Source organism: Cetorhinus maximus, chromosome 7 (genome assembly GCF_964194155.1).
Source record: "Cetorhinus maximus chromosome 7, sCetMax3.hap1.1, whole genome shotgun sequence".
Taxonomy (NCBI): Eukaryota; Metazoa; Chordata; class Chondrichthyes; order Lamniformes; family Cetorhinidae; genus Cetorhinus; species Cetorhinus maximus.
The window spans coordinates 141,977,599-141,994,643 of NC_135885.1; the positions used below are offsets into that span (position 1 = coordinate 141,977,599).

A 17,045-nucleotide genomic window follows, 5' to 3' on the forward strand; every position below is an offset into this window, starting at 1 on the left:
TTAGCAGTAGTTATATTTATTTCTACTGGGAAGGTTGAATGATGAATTCCACTGACAGGTGGAATTACATAGAATTTACAGCACAGAAACAGTCCATTCTGTGTTAGTACTGCACACGAGCCTTCTCCTAACCTACTTCATCTAATCCAATCAGGATAAACTTCTATTTCTTTCTCCCTCATGTGCTTATCTAGATTCCCATTAAATGCAAGGGATCGTAGGCATTTAGTGGAGACAAGTAGTTATAGCTTGAGTGGCACCACTCCACATCAACCATGGCTGACCAGGAATCTGCCCTGCTTTTATCACCTGCCATAGGCATACATATTGGAAGGATTAACAGGTTTGATTATTAACCTAAAACAAAAACAGAATTACCTGGAAAAACTCAGCAGGTCTGGCAGCATCGGCGGAGAAGAAATCAGTTAACGTTTCGAGCCTTCATGGCCCTTCGGCAGAACTGAAGCATAGTTAGGAGAAAGGAGAAATATAAACTGGTTTAAGGTGGGGGGGGGCGGGGGGGGGGAGAGAGAAGTTGAGGGTGTGGTGATTGTGGAGATAAGCAAGCCGTGATAGGAGCGGATAATCAAAAGATATCTGCTCCTATCACGGCTTGCTTATCTCCACAATCACCACACCCTCAACTTCTCTCTCCCCCCCCCCCCCCCCCCACCTTAAACCAGTTTATATTTCTCCTTTCTCCTAACTATGCTTCAGTTCTGCCGAAGGGCCATGAAGGCTCGAAACGTTAACTGATTTCTTCTCCGCCGATGCTGCCAGACCTGCTGAGTTTTTCCAGGTAATTCTGTTTTTGTTTTGGATTTCCAGCATCCGCAGTAGCTTTTAGCTTTTTGTTTTTATATTTGATTATTAACCTGTTTGGCCAAATTGTGAGCACTCCTTCCATGGCCAACAGGTCCTGGAGTGGGACTTGAACCCAGAGCTTCTGGCTTAGAGGCAGGGGCGGCCCCAACGAGCCACAAGACCTCTGCACTAATTTACTAATCTCTCCATGAAGAAGTTATTCCTGAGTTCCCTATTGGATGTATTAGGGACTAGCTCATATTTATGACCTCTTTTCTACAGAGAGGAATCCCAGCCTGTTTTAATCTTTCTTGATAGGCATAACTTCTCAGTTCTGGTTTCATCCTTGTAAATCTTTTTTTGTATCTTCTCTGGTGCCCTTATATCTTTTGTATAATATGTGAATCAGAGCTTTACACAGTACTCCAAGTGAGTTCTAACCAAGGTTTCAATACATGTTTAAAAAAACTTTTATACTTTTCAATTCTATTCCTCTAGAAATGAATTCCAGTGCCTTGTTTGCTTTTTTTATGGCATTGCTAACTTCCACCATTCCGTTTAGTGATTTGTAAATCCGGAATTGCCAGCAAAGTTAGTTATTGATGTGTGATGAGACTTTATGCATCCTGACAGAGGAATATTTACTACTTTGCATCTTCTACCTACCCAACTTAATCTGCCAGAAGAAATTGGAGCCTGACACATTGACTATATTGTCTAGTGTTGGACTATTCCTTACGGTATAATTATTATTGGAGCATATTTCCCACTTCATTCATCGTAAATGGGCAGAAAATCATTCCGTACTGGGTTTAACCAGCACACAATTTGCATAGTACAGGGGAATTATGAAATTTGTGATGTGATGTTCACAGCCCACAACAGCAGATCCATTTGAATACAGGCCCCATTTGCCTGTTTGAATGGATCGCATGACACTATTTGAAGATAACCAGGGGAAAGGTCTCTGGTGCCCTGTACAACATTTATCTGTCAAACAACATTATCAAAAACACATTAACTGATCATTTATCACATTGCTGTTTGTGGCATCTCATTGTCTGCAAATTGGCTGTCACTTTTGCCTGTAGAACACAGTGGATTAGATATCAGTCTTCAATGCTGGATAGTAAGCTGTTAGAGTGGAACATTCACCTTGTACAGCACCTGCTGATATCAATCCATTGAGTTTATAAATTAAAACATTGCTTAAACCATTTAATTGATGCGTCTGAACGATAAAATGGAATAAGGGTGGCTAACTATTTAATATGCCTCGTACCTGGAGCTGCAGATTCATTAGAGAGGCATATGCCAAATTGAACACTAATGTGAGCAGTGAGTTGTCAGATGGCTGCTTAGTGAGGAATGTTGCTAATAGTAGTTATTGGCAAATAAATCTCCCAATGCACAAGGATAGCAAGTCTTTCTCTATGTCAATATGACTTATAGATAAGAAGCTTTCATAGAACTTATTTTAAAATATTATTGATCTAGTGGATAAAAACATCATTCTAATTCTAATCAATTAAATGGAAGTGACTGAATAGAATATTTACGATGACTGAGCATTTGATCGGTATCTAGAAAGACAGCAGTAACTTGCTGAAGTTGACACCCACTGTACTGATCCATAATGCTTTTCAACATGGTGCCCTTAACCTTTTAAAAAAACCTGTTTAAGGTAATTTATTTCCCATTTGAACAAATTTCCATTACATGAAATAATGGGGTTATTTTCAATTCCAAAAATTATGACTTAAAAGTGGTCATAAGCAATTGGGCTCTTATTTTTCTGACACGATAATTTAAAGACCATTTGTGGTAAAACAGTTAGATTTTAGCCCACTGGTAAAGGGGCGCTAGCAAACACCAGTCACTGTAGACTCTCCGCTTGTTTTTATAATAGACAGCTGACCTCCTGTAAATTCACACAAAGCATGCCAGAAAAAATAATCATTAAATACACATTAAACCATTTTCTTCTCTACTTAGCCATTATATGCCCATTGTATGGATCAGTGGCGCGCTGATTGATTCTGGGAGAATTCTTTTCAGCTTCTTGTTTTAGGAACATGGGACTGAAACACTTTTTGAAAACCTTTCAGGGCAAAAATTAAAATTTTAAAAGCACAGTTGATCAGAGCTGATAAGATCCACCCTCACTTTTAAAATCAGTGCAAAGGAAAAAGGTTTAATCTGTATTGTGAAGCATGAACATATTGTTTATGAAATCACTGTTTGCTAATTCACTCACTGTTTCCAGGTCCACAATGGCTAATGTCACACAGACAGATACAGAAGTAGGAGTAATGGTTCAGCCTGTACATCAGATGGCTCTGTTCAAGGGCTCTGTTTAGTGTCTAAGGTAGCTGCTTCAACAATGCAATTCAGCAGCTTACATGTTAGCAATGAGCACTTCTCTGGAAGAAGACATGGGAACAAGCCAACATTATGCAGAACTACATTTTAAAAGCATTTGATTCATATTTTTCTAGGTCTGGGGTAAAATAACCTAGGAATCTGCAACATTATGCACAAGATCCAACAGAGTTCCTCATATCAGAGTTATTAGGGCCTGGGGGGTAGGTGGAGGATTAAGGATAGCTGTCCTATTATACTGAATTTACAGCACAGGAACAGGCCATTTGGCCCATCTGATCCATGCCAGTGTTTATGGTCCATATGAGCCTCCTACCCTCTTTATCTCACCCTCCCAGCTTAATCTTTTATCCATTTTTGCCTAGCTTCCCTGTAAATTAATTTATGCTATTCACCTCAATTATTCTGACGGGCACAAGAAATAAAGACAGAACGCCATACAATAGATAACAAGACAGCTTAACATTGATCACCAGAAGTGACTGAGGTATTGTTCGGACATTCACAGCTAAAACTCTACCTGAAAATGCGGGCCTACTGGACAGTGTCTCTCTGAAACAATCTCTGAACAGCATCTACAATCTTGCAGCAATCATCTACAATGGATAGAATTTATGATTTTTAAAACACTTTTAATCATGAATCCATATCACATAACTTGTCTGATGGAAAACAACCTTCTCTGCAGGTAAATTAGGATCTTAACCAGGCCTACTTATATACTGTATAGATGTTCATGCACAAATTAGAACATCAGAACATGAGCAGGCCAATCAAGCCTTTTCTGCCATTCAATTAGATCATGGCTGAATTGTACCACAACTCCATTGACCCACATTTGTTCCATATTTATTGATACTTAGCTAAAATCTATTGATCTCAGTTTTGAAAATTTAATTGACCCCCAGCATCCAGAACCTTTTGAGGGAGCAGGTTCCAGGTTTCCATTATCCTTTGTGTGAAAAAGTCTTTCCTGATTTCGCTTCCAAATAGTTGTAATTTTATGCCCTCTTGTTCTGGATTCCCCCACTATAGGAAATAGTTTCTCTGCATCTACCCTATCAAATCTATTTGCCACTTTAAACATTCCTCAAGGGAATACAAATAAGTTTATGCAACCTGTTCTCACAAGTCAAACTCTTTTGATTTCCATATTTGATCTTGCCCCTTTAGCATTGCCCATAGGTGTGTCTGCAGTAGCTCACAATAGATTAATTCCCCACCCATTTGGATTAATGGACAGAAAATCTAGCGCAGCTTCCTCCTGGTTTAACTAATCCTTCATTAACCTAGCGCAACATTAATAGGGAGAACTGTATGGAGAAATTTTAACCTAGCTCGTTTGGTTAGAAACCTACAGGATCAGGTGGAATGCTGATTTCCAGATGCAGCTAGAGATTTGCTCTTGAGCTTAATGACCCCTGCCCCTGCAAGCTGCAGCTGAAATATCTTCAAGCTGCAGTTTATCAGGCTAATGCAGTTTGAAATTGGGGGAGCTGGTGGAAGGCATATAACAATGACGAGGAAAGTTCAGGAGCTGTTAGGGGACTAGTGGTGGACAAATCACAGTGGGGACTAATCCAGGCAGTCGTTGCACCACAGCAGGCAGGCACCTGAATATGGTGCAGGAAGCCAACTCCAGTTGAATGCATTCCTGAAGGTTTCGTTGCGTGACTTCTAAGTGCAACTGTTTGGTCAAAAAATCTTTTTTTTTCCGAATCTCCCATTCTTTTTATATAACTGATTAATGAAAGCATTCCCCTATTATTTTTCTCCTACTTTGCTCCCAGCATTGTCCAGGTGATTAATCTTTTATTCCTGGAGGGTTGGCCTCTAATGTGAAAAGGTTGATTTTTATTCCTCTCCCCAGGAAACTGTAGTGCTTCTCATGTTTCTGTTTAGAAGACTAGAAGTAGAATTTCATGAGCTTCAACCAAAATTGGTTGAGATTTTAGAGGCAGAAAGCAAGCCAAGGTTGCAACAGCCATCCTATTCTAAGGCATTTAATTATTTGCAGCCAAAAAAAATAGGAGGACTAACAGAAAATCTAAAAGCAAAATACTGCCACCGCTGGAAATCTGAAATAAAAACTGAAGGTGCCGGAAATACTTAGCAGGTCAGCGAGCATATGTTGAGAGAAAAACAGAGAGTTAACGTTTCCGTGACCTTTCATCCGAACTGATGAAAATCTACTTGGAAGGACCAATACATTTAATTATTTATACAACTTTTTGCAGCAAACAAAAATTGAGAAGAACCAACATATTTGGGAGGAATTTTCATTTAAATATTTTATCAATATTTAGAATTATAATATATTTTTAGCAATATTTTATTCATGGGGAGATGGGGCGTGGTGGTAATGTCACTGTACTAGTAATCGAGAGGCCCAGGCTAATGCTCTGGGGACATGGGTTCAAATCCCACCACAGCAGCTGGTTGAATTTAAATTAAATTAATAAATTTGGAATATAAAGCCATTCTCAGTAATGGTGACCATGAAACCATTGTCGATTGTTGCAAAAACCTATCTGGTTCGCTAATACCCTTTAGAGAAGGAAATCTGCCATCCTTACCTGGTTTGGCCTACATGTGACTCCAGACCCACAGTAATGTGTTTGATTCTTAACTGCTCTCTGAAATGGCCTCTCAGTTCAAGGGCAACAAATGCTGACCTTGCCAGTGACTCCCACACCCTGTGAAAGAATAAAGAAAATGGGAGACCTGCAAGTAAGTAGAAGCAGTTTACGAGAATGGTTCCAGGGATGAGGAATTTCGGTTATGAAGAAAGATTTCCTTGGAGAAAAGACGGCTGAGAGGAGTTTTGATAAACTATTCAAAATCATGAGGGGTCTGGACAGAGTACATATGAACATACGAATTAGGAGCAGGAGTAGGCCACTCGGCCTCTCATGCCTGATCCACCATTTAATAAGATCATGGCTGATCTGATTGTAACCTCAACTGCACATTCCCACCTACCCCCTGTAACCTTTCACCCTCTTGCTTATCAAGAATCTATCTACCTCTGACTTAAAAATATTCAAAGATTCTGCTTCCACTGCCTTTTGAGGAAGAGAGTTCCAAAGACTCATGACCCTCAAGAGATAAAAAAAAATGCTCCTTATCTGGCTTAAATGGGCGACCTTTTATTTTTCAACAGTGACCCCTAGTTTTAGATTCTCCCACAAAAGGAAACATCTTCTTCACATCTACCTTGTCAAGGCCCCTCAGGACCTTATATGTTTCAATCAAGTCACCTCTTACTCTTCTATAGTCCAGTGGATACAAGCCTAGCTTGTCTAACCTTTCCTCATAAGACAACCTGCTCGTTCCTGGTATTAGTCTAGTAAATCTTCTCCGAACTGCTTCCAACCAATACTGTACACAGTACTCCAGATATGGTCTCACCAATGGCCTATATAATTGAAGCATAACCTCCCTACTTTTTTTTTTTACTCAATTTCCCCTTGCAATAAATGATAACATTCTTTTAGCTTCCCTAATTACTTGCTGCACCTGCATACTAACATTTTGCAATTCATGCGGTAGGGCACCCAGATCCCTCTGCATCTCAGAACTCTGCAATCTCTCACCATTTAGATAATATGCTTCTTTTTTATTTTTCCTGCCAAAATGGACAATTTCACATTTTCCCACATTATGCTCCATTTGCCAGATCTTTGCCCGCTCACTTATCCTATCTATATCTCTTCGTAGCCTCCTTCTGTCCTGTTCACATCTAACTTTCCGACCATCTTTGCGTCAAGTAGATAAGACGATTGGGAGAAATTATTCCAACTTGTGAAGAGGTCGAGAACAGGAGGGGGCAGATTTAAAGTAATTGGCAAAAGAGGCAAAAGCAACATGAGAAAAATCTTTTTCAAACAGCGGAGCGGTCATGGATCTGGAATGCACTGCCTGAGTGTGTGGCGGGAGCCAGGTTCCACTGAGGCATTCAAGAGGGAATTGGACGATTATTCGAAAGGAACGAATCTGCGGTGTTATGGGGAGAAGGCAGGAGAATGGCACCAGGTGAGTTGCTCCTTCAGAGAGCCGGCACTGACACAATGGGCCGAATGGTCTCCATCTGCGCTGCAACAATTCTGTGGCTCTGTGAACTTCCCACAAGAAATTGACAGGCTGCGTGTACAAAATCAACGTTTTTTTCCCCTTTGCCGTTCTGTAAATTAAATCAACATTGAAAAAAAAACTTATGGGTAAGAATTAGAATTTGTAGTTTACAGGCTCCGGCTGAGATGACACAGTGGACTAGGCCTCGTTGCCATGGTGACGGGGCCTCCCGCCTACGCTCTTCGCCCTGCCCATCGGAGCGCACCAAGTCCCCGCTGCCGCGCCGTAAGTAAGGGGGGGGGGGGAGAGGAAATCATCACATCGGCGTCAAATTTAAAGCGGCTAACGCCCCATTGAAACAGGAGCAACGACACAGTGGTTATGTTAAAATATAGGTAGCGATGGGAGATATGAGGGCGGACGTGAGCTGGGTGAGTTTTTGTCGCTCGTCAGCAGTCAGGCCACCCCTCCCGTCCCGTCCCGGCAGCGGGTTGGTGTGCTCCGCCGAGCTGTCAATCACTCTGAGGGCGGGAGCGACTTGGTTGCAGTCGGGCGTCTGACGCCGACGCCTCCACATCTCATCTGAAGCGTCCCTGCCGCCGCCGCCACCTCAATGTTTACCGTTTAAAGATAAACATCGCCAATCCTTTTCTTTCCCTCATCCTCCACCCCCTCTCTCTCTCGGCCCACCTTCATTTTATATCCATATATTAAAGAATATTGGCGACTTGATCTTCCACCTTAGCTTAAAGTTTATTCCCCCCCACCATCCCCCCACTACCACTTAATTGAGTTTCCAGGACTGGGGAGTTATTTTCTCTTTTTGCAAAAATAATAAATATCCATAATCAACTGGAGAGTTCATCTGTGGGAGCGATGACCCGGTAAGTTGAGCTTCTTTTGATGCCCTCACCCCCAGCACCCCCTTGACTTGACTGACTTGCTTAGCTATTCTTCATTTCTCTCTTATCTAATTTAAGGCTCACGTTTTATGAACAGGAATGCACACTAAAAGGTCTCGTTTATCGTTCCCCTGTGTTATAAAGTCTTAACAATTGTGTGTTGATCCCTCTCCAGGTCAATGCCAAAACAGAGAGAGAGTGAAGACAAAATTGGACTCTCTTGCATTGACAAGTTTTTACCCATCTGCAATGGCACAAAGGGAAAATTGCTCCAATATGTCATCTGTTTTATGGCGAAATTCAGCAACTGCCTCTTTTAGTTTTTAAAAGAAAGCCTAAAGCTAATCAGACTGTTCATTACAGGTTAACCAATAATGGCAAACTTAGACAAGTTTGTTAACTATTCCTTGCTGCTACTCTGCTCTGAAAAAGAGTCATATGCACTCAAAATATTGACTCTGTTTCTCTCTGCACAGATTCTGCCAGACTTGATGAGTTATCCCAACATTTTCTGTTTTTATTTCAGATTCACAGCATCTGCAGTATTTTGCTTTTATACTAACTATGCTTGGTCTCCTCACCAGTTCATTGCAAAGTGTGTCTTGTAAAACTTAAAGGACAAGGGCCATTAATCATCTTCACACTCCCTTGGTGTGCTCTTTCTGACACCTGGGGGAAAATGATGGCCACATAGCAACTAGGTGCTTTTTTGGAAAAAAAGTGTTTATCCCCAAAAGAGTGAGAATGTGAAATGCTGTAGTCCAAATGCAATAGCAGAATGCTGCTGGAAATCTGAAATAAAAACAAAATGCTGGAAACGCACACCAGATCAGGCAGCATCTGTGGAGAGAAAGAAATGGTTATCATTTCAGGCTGTGACCTCTCATCAGAACACAAACCCAGCTGGATTGTCCAATCCTGAAATGAAGTTTAAAAATAAGGGAGACTTTGCAAACCAGGATGAGAACACTCAAAAGTATTTGGAACATGAAATTTAAAATATTTTGCAAGATCCAGCATGTCAGGTTACCACAGACAAAAGAGTAGGTTGAACTGAACAGGATAAAACAATGTACAAATTTGCATTGTTCCATTCGAACAACCAGTGTTTAACTTTAAGTTACATAAAATTGATCTTAATTCAAGTGCTCCAATTAAAGATATAACCTAAAATCAGCATGTTTTAAGCTTATTTTGGCAAAATATTTTATTTTTCAACATAGAGAATGATTTAGTTTAAGGGCTATTTGTTTGTTCCTCCCATTGAAACCGGAGAATACAGCAGAGGCATTGCTGATGGAATTTCCCGAGCGTTCTTGTGTGTCGCTGGCGCACAGTTCAGGTCTCGATGCAGTACGTGGTGACGACAACTGCTTTGTACACTAGGATGTTTGTTGACTTGCAGAAGTCTTTGTTGCCAAACAGTCACTGCAGTACTTTCTAAAAGCTGAACTGGCACAGCTGATCCGGTGTTGGATCTCCTCATCAATGGCGGCCTTTTGAGAGAGGTGACTGCCAAGATATGGGAAGTACTCAACATATTCCAGAGTGTCATCTTCAGCATATGAAGAAGGTGGAATATTTGACTGACCAGGCCTGGGATGATACGATTTTGATTTGGCAATATTTAAAGACAGGCCAGGTCTCTTGTATGCAGAATTGAAGACATCGAGAGTGTACCAGCTTTGCAAGTTAGAGTGGGCAATGACACCTTAGTCATTCGCAAACTGTAGATCATGCCTATCCATAGTGGTCAGATTAGTGTTGGCACGGAGGCAAGCTCTGCAAGCATTCGGGATAAACTCCTGAAAAATCAACATCGATGGATTATACACTGAATGGCCAAAAACTGCCTCCCCGTCTGCTCCTGTTTTCCCAACTCTCAAATGGCCAGTGTTCCAGGGGAGGACAGAAAAAAAATGCTTCAAAGACACTCTGAAGCGCACCTTGAAGCATGGCAGCATTGACCTGAATGACTGGGAGGAGTGCGCTAGCAATTGTTCAGATAACGTATCCATCAAGCTGCATCACACTCTGAGTCACAACATCTTAATGATGAAGCAGGGTTGCGACAGAGAAGGAAAGAAAAGGAAACAACTTCTGCATTCCTGATCCCACTACCTTGTGGGACGTCCTTCCCCATGTGCCCAAAGATCTGCAGGTTGAGAATTGGCCTGTTCAGTCACAAGAAGACCTGTGGCAGAAACTCGCGACCCTGAGTAGACGTCATCCTCTAATCGAGGGGCAGCCGATGACAAGTTTAAGTTGTTGACTAGTTCTTTTGGGATTGCAACTGTATGACGGGCAGACAGTTATGGGAAAGAGCAGAGAACAATGCCATAAATGTATATGTTTTATCAATTTCTATAAAATAATACCTTAATAGATGCCATAAGGATTTTTATAGGATGTTCATTTATGATTGTATGAAGAAAATGAGACTTATTTCCTTTTTCTAGCAGGGGTCAGTTAAGTTTTTTGCAAACTGCGTAATATCATTTATATTCTCTGATTAGATTTAGATCATTATTACAAGACGTAAGTTAAAAGGATGAAAACATGCAAAAATGACTGATTAGTCAAATATTTTTAAAGGTTAGTTTAATTTTTTAAGTTGAGTTTTGTTCAAGAGAACTTCAATCTTAAATCTGCAGCATGAGAGTGCTATGGTAGAACTAAGAAGAGGTATGATGTTTAAAATGCTTGTTATGGCACAGCCGATGGTGAATGCTGAGCTGCTCAAATCGCAAAGGGAAACTTGAAACAACTGCCACAACTGTCTTGCAATTTGTATGTATTTCGAGATGCGTGCCTTGAATTCAGTAGTAATAAGACCACTGAGTCTTATAGGTTTCTTATAAAACTAAACCTTATTTGAATAAAAAACATTGGTTTTAAGTATGTAGATTTACAAATTACTACAATGATAACTCATAGCTTCCCCCTAATGAATCTAACTCCGAGTTACACCTCCATTAAGGCAACAGTAAAACACACAGATTTAAGCAGACCCAGGCAAAGCTCACGCCTTGGACAGTCAAATTCAAAGTGAGTTTTCTCAGGTTCGGTTCCTTGTAGACAGCACATTTGCGTTAGATCTTAAAATGTCTTTCCTTACACACAGTCTTCTTTCCTTTATACATATTTTCCCCTTTGAATGCCAATTCCCATTGTTTCACTGTGTCTTTGGACTTTGCCTCTGTAATAATAAAAATCTGTTATGGTACCAATGTTACTAGTGATTTTTAGGAAAAATAAAGACACTGTTTCTTAACTTTTCCAGGCTAGGTGTAACACTTCACCCCCTCTTTTTTGAATTCAAGCTCATCTGGTTTATTTAAAAATGTAAATGTTCCCTTTACACCTCACATTGTATAACTTCACCCATGTTTACCCACTTAACATTTCAAACCTAGCTTATCAAAGCCTTCAGACCAGCTGCATTTAATTCAATTAAGTCCCCCCCCCACCCCACCGCCTCCCCACACACACACACAGACATAGACACAAACCCCACTATTACTCTGGAGAATCTAAAATCTCAATCTTGTAGATGTTATACTAATTGGAATGTGGAAATTCTGAAGGAAACTTGTCTTGCAGTGGATTCCCAATATTGAGGGAAAAGATGTGCAGTTGTATGGCCCAGTCAATGGTGACTCTTTAAAAGACAATCGACAAATTTAATTTAGTTGCGCATGCATTGAGATAGCTTCTTGACGTTTGTTTAAATGGGATATCTGTAGCCTGTTTAAAATGAGGTTTTACAGCAGTGTTTTATCAATTTAGATTAGCTTTGGGCATGTTATTACCTGGTCCGTTATTAGTGCAGTTTATATCTTCTGTTTTATGAAGATCATCAGTCTGGGAGGGAGGCGATGGCCTAGTGGTATTATCACTGGACTAGTAATCCAGGGTAATGCAGATGGTGGAATTTGAACTCAATAAAAATCTGGAATTAAAAGTCTAATGACCATGAAACCATTGTTGATTGTTGTAAAAGCCCATCTGGTTCATTAATGTTCTTTAGGGAAGGAAATCTGTCATGCTTACCTGCTACATCTGACTCCAGACCCACAGCAATGTGGTTGACTCTTAAATGCCCTCTGAAATGGCCTAGCAAGCCACTCAGTCGTAACAAACCGCTACAAATGAAACCAATATCAATATCCTCAATATTAACTCTGGACCCCATGAAGGGATCAGGGGTCATGGCATCAGGTGAAACATGGGCAAGGAAACCTCCTGCTGATTACCACTTACCGCCCTCCCTCAGCTGATGAATCAGTGCTCCTCCATGTTGAACACCACTTGGAGGAAGCACTGAGGGTGGTACGGGTGCAGAATGTACTCTGGATGGGGGACTTCAATGTCCATCACCAAGAGTGGCTCAGTAGCACTACTAACCGAGCTGACCGAGTCCTAAATTACATAGCTGCTAAACTGGGTCTGTGGCTGAGTGAGATGGTGAGGGAACCAACAAGAGGAAAAACATACTTGACCTCATCCTCACCAATCTACCTGCTGCAAATGCATCTGTCCATGACAGTTTCGGTAGGAATGACAAAGTCCCACCTTCACATTGAGGATACCCTCCGTTGTGTGTGTGGCACTATCACCATGCTAAATGGGATAGATTTCAAACAGATCTAGCAACTCAAGACTGGGCATCCATGAGGCGCTGTGGGCCATCAGCAGCAGCAGAATTGTACCCGAACACAACTTCATGGCCTGGTCTACCATTACCATCAGGCCAGGGGATCAACCCTGGTTCAATGAAGAGTGCACGAGGGCATGCCAGGAGCAGCACCAGGCATACCTAAAAATGAGGTGTCAATCTGGTGAAGCTATAACACAGGACTACTTGTGTGCCAAACAGCATAAGCAGCAAGTGATAGACAGAGCTAAGTGATCCCACAACCAACGGATCAGATCTAAGCTCTGCCACATCCAGTCGTGAATGGTGGTGGACAATTAAACAACTAGCTGAAGGAGGAGGCTCCACAAATATCCCCACCCTCAATGATGGAGGAGCCCAGCACAGCAGTGCAAAAGATAAGGCTGAAGCATTCACAACAATCTTTAGCCAGAAGTGCCAAGTGGATGATCCATCTCGGCCTCCTCTGGGTGTCCCCAGCACCACAGATGCCAGTCTTCAGCCAATTCGATTCACTCCACGTGATATCAAGAAATGGCTGAGGGCACTGGATACTGCAGTGGCCGTGGGCCCTGACAATATTCCCACAATAGCACTGAAAACTTGTGCTCCAGAACTTGCCACGCCCCTAGCTAAGCTGTTCCAGCTTACAATGTTGGTATCTACCCGGCTATGTAGAAAATTGCCTAGGTATATCCTGTACGTGAAAAGCAGGACAAATCCAACCTGGCCAATTACCGCCCCATCAGTCTACTCTCAATCATCATTAAAGTAATGGAGGGCATCATCAACAGTGCTATCAACCAACACTTGCTTAGCAATAACCTGCTCACTGATGCCCAGTTTGGGTTTCACCAGGGCTGCTCCGCTCCTGATCTTATTACAACCTTGGTTCAAACATGGACAAAAGAGCTGAACTTCCAAGGTGAGAGTGACTGCCCTTGACATCAAGGCAGCATTTGACCGAGTGCGGCATCAAGGAGCCCTAGCAAAACTGGAGTCAGTGGGAATCGGGGATAACTCTCTGCTGGTTGGAGTCATACCTAGCACAAAGGAAGATGGTTGTGGTTGTTGGAGGTCAGTCATCTCAGCTCCAGGACATGTAGAGTTCTTCAGGGCAGTGTCTTAGGCCCAACCATCTTCAGCTGCTTCATCAGTGACCTTCCTTCCATCATAAGGTCAGAAGTGGGGATGTTTGCTGATGATTGCACAATGTTCACCATTCGCGACACCTCAGATACTGAAGCAGTCCATGTCCAAATGCAGCAAGACATGGACAATATCCAGGCTCGGGCTGACAAGTGGCAAGTAACATTTGCGCCACACAAGTGTCAGGCAATGACCATCTCCAACAAGAGAGAATACAACCATCGCCCCTTGATGTTCAATGGCATTACCATCACCGAATACCCCACTATCATCATCCCGGGGATTACCATTGACCAGAAACTGAACCGGACTAGCCATATAAATACTATGGCTACAAGATCAGGTCAGAGGGTAGGAATTGTGCGACGAGTAACTCCCCTCCTAACTCCCCAAAGCCTGTCCACCATCTATAAGGCACAAGCCAAGAGTGTGATGGAATACTCCCCACTTGCCTGGATGAGTGCAGCTCCCACAGCACTGAAGAAGCTGGATGCCATCCAGAACAAAGCAGCCCACTTGATTGGCACCACATCCACAAACATTCACTCCCTCCACCACCAACGTACAGTAGCAGCAGTGTGTACCATCAACAAGACGCACTGCAGGAATTCACCAAGGCTCCTTTGACAGCACCTTCCAAACCCACAACCACTACCACCTAGAAGGACAAGGGCAGCAGATAGATGGGGACGCCACCACCTGGAGGTTCCCTTCCAAGTCACACAACCTGACTTGGAAATACATTGGTGTTCCTTCACTGTTGCTGGGTCAAAATCCTGGAACTCCCTAACAGCACTGTGGGTGTACTTACACCACATGGACTGCAGCGGTTCAAGAAGGCAGCTCACCACCACCTTTTCAAGGGCAGCTAGGGATGGGCATTAAATGCTGGCCCAGCCAGTGAAGCCCACAACCCGTGAATGGATTTTTAAGAATCTCAACAATAAATTTAAAGAGGATCGCAGAACAGCCAGAGTAACGTATCACACCATATTTCTCTAATTCTTCGGCAAGACTTTGAACAGCAAAAGTTTGATGAGAACAATTCTTAAATTCATTGATAAGAACAGTTTATTGCTACGGACTCTGATTGTACAGATGCCATGACACATGGGATATTTTATATTCAATAAGCCAAGGCCCAGGTCACTTATGTGTTCAGGTAGATGCAAAAGATCCCATTGTGCTTTTTCCAAAGAAAAGAGCAAGTTTCCTCCTGGTGACCTGGCCAACACTTCCTCAGCCAACACCATCAGAACAGATTAACTGATCATCCACCTTGTCGTTTGTGGGATCTTGCTGTGTGCAAATGGTCTGTTGTATTTGCCCATAACGCAGTAGTGAGTGTATTTCAGAAAACAAATTGGTTAGTTGCTTGGAGCACCTTGGGAATGTGAATAGCACTACCGTAGAGATCAGAGTATAAGTCAACCTTTAAAGCCTCAGAACACCCCTCCAAAAATGGGGCTCGACTATGAAAGCGAACTGCTGGTATGGGTCCAGGTGGTCGCCATTTTGAATGTTATGGGTTTCTGAAGCAAAGAGTGGGCATGTCTTAAACTCCCAAGCATCTTTGCAGCACAACCCACAATATCTGTTTGACCCCTTGTGCCCAGTTATCACGTAATGGTAAGTAAACTCTGCATTGTGGGGTGAAAAATTGAGGCTGACTAATGCGAGTATAGCATGTCGTGGCTGAAAAGTGGTGTTGACTTATACATGGAGTATGTGCAAAAATGTGATTTTTGGGGCCTGTAAAATGGGGTTGCCTTAGATGCCACGATTTGTTAAATTTATGTACATTGTGCAAGTAGGGATAGAATAATTCAGTGGTGAAAAGCAATGTTAAAACATAGTGGTTTTATCTCTCTTCTCCGTTCTCTCCTCTCTCTCCCCCCACCGCCTTTTTCGCCCTCGCTCCCTCCCGCCCACACTCCCACTTCCCTTCTACTCCAAACCTTGCGAGATGAGCAATTTTATAAATGGAATGAGAAGTGAGCAGAAAAGTGACAGTTACACTGTAAGTTCACTAATTTGTGCCCTAACCTATACCTGTGCCCTTTTGCTGCCCAAATAGTTAATCAGATCTGTATTACTTTGAGGTACAATTTAGGTTCTTTCCTGCATCGTAGTAATTGCTGATCATTGCAGGAGAAACAAAACTATTACATTTACCCATCATCCAATAATTTAATTTTCAGAAAATGCAGGGTGCTATGTGTATATTTAATTGTCTGTGTTTTCCTTTTAAGATGAGCTATTTCTGCAGTTAATTACCAGTGGAGATGTGAGCTCTCCAGCAGCTGTTCTGAATTTGTTTAACCAGAATAGTGCACACATTAACATGGATTCGCCATATAAAAGGTTCTGTATTAATATTGTTTCAAAAAGCTTTTCTTTTCCAAATGAAAGAATTAAAATGGCAGACAGGACAAGCCACCCTGTGGCCCATTGAGCCTGTTCTGTATAGTTGTGAAACCTAGTCTCTCCTCTTAAGCAGTCCCCAGGGATCAAGGATAACTTGCTTCCACTCCGGTTCAGTGGGTTCTGAGATGGCAGATAAGTCCTATGCGTGATCTCCAGACTTTGCCACATGTGGGACAGGTGGTGCTTGAAGGATTGGGTAGATGGGTTGTTTGGAGGTTTGTGCGCTTTCTCCACCTTGACTTCACCTCTGTGTGTTCCTGATGAAGTCTCTTGATGTGTTCAATGCCTGCCCGAATGAACCTGCTCCGTTTTGGTCAGTCAGAAAGCCATGAGCCAGCGGTTATGTTTAACCTCTTCATGGATGCTTTGAGGACATCCCTAAAGCATTTCCACTGTCGTCCTTGGAGTCGCTGAGAAGTGGAAAAATAATAGGGTAGTAATAGTGGGGGATTTCAACTTCTCCAACATTAACTGGGTTAGTCATAGTGTGATAGGTTTAGAGGGAGCGGACTTCTTAAAATGCATCCAGGAGAGCTTTTTAAGCCAGCACGTAGAAGGTCCTGGACTTAATTTTAGGGAATGAAGCCGAGCAAGTGGTAGCGTTATCAGTGGGGGAGCATTTTGCAGATAGTGATCATAACTCCGTTAGT

General features: G+C 42.2%; 1 protein-coding gene and 1 long non-coding RNA gene across 12 annotated transcripts in view; one reads left to right on the forward strand and one right to left on the reverse strand.

The window, feature by feature from the left end:
* LOC144683027 (uncharacterized) overlaps positions 1 to 17,045 on the reverse strand; it is a 74,976-nt gene that overhangs the window by 37,586 nt on the left and 20,345 nt on the right. The gene's annotated exons all lie outside the window — the stretch shown is intronic.
* The window catches only part of mbnl2 (muscleblind-like splicing regulator 2), a 109,610-nt gene continuing 99,384 nt past the window's right edge, over positions 6,820 to 17,045 (forward strand). For 2 of the 10 annotated variants that reach the window (XR_013577157.1, XM_078546019.1), the window contains exon 1: positions 6,820 to 8,144. The gene's annotated coding sequence lies outside the window, so the exon portion shown is untranslated. The remainder of the gene's footprint in view (positions 8,145 to 17,045) is intronic. The other 8 variants (XM_078546017.1, XM_078546018.1, XM_078546014.1 and 5 more) reach the window with 5 other exon arrangements.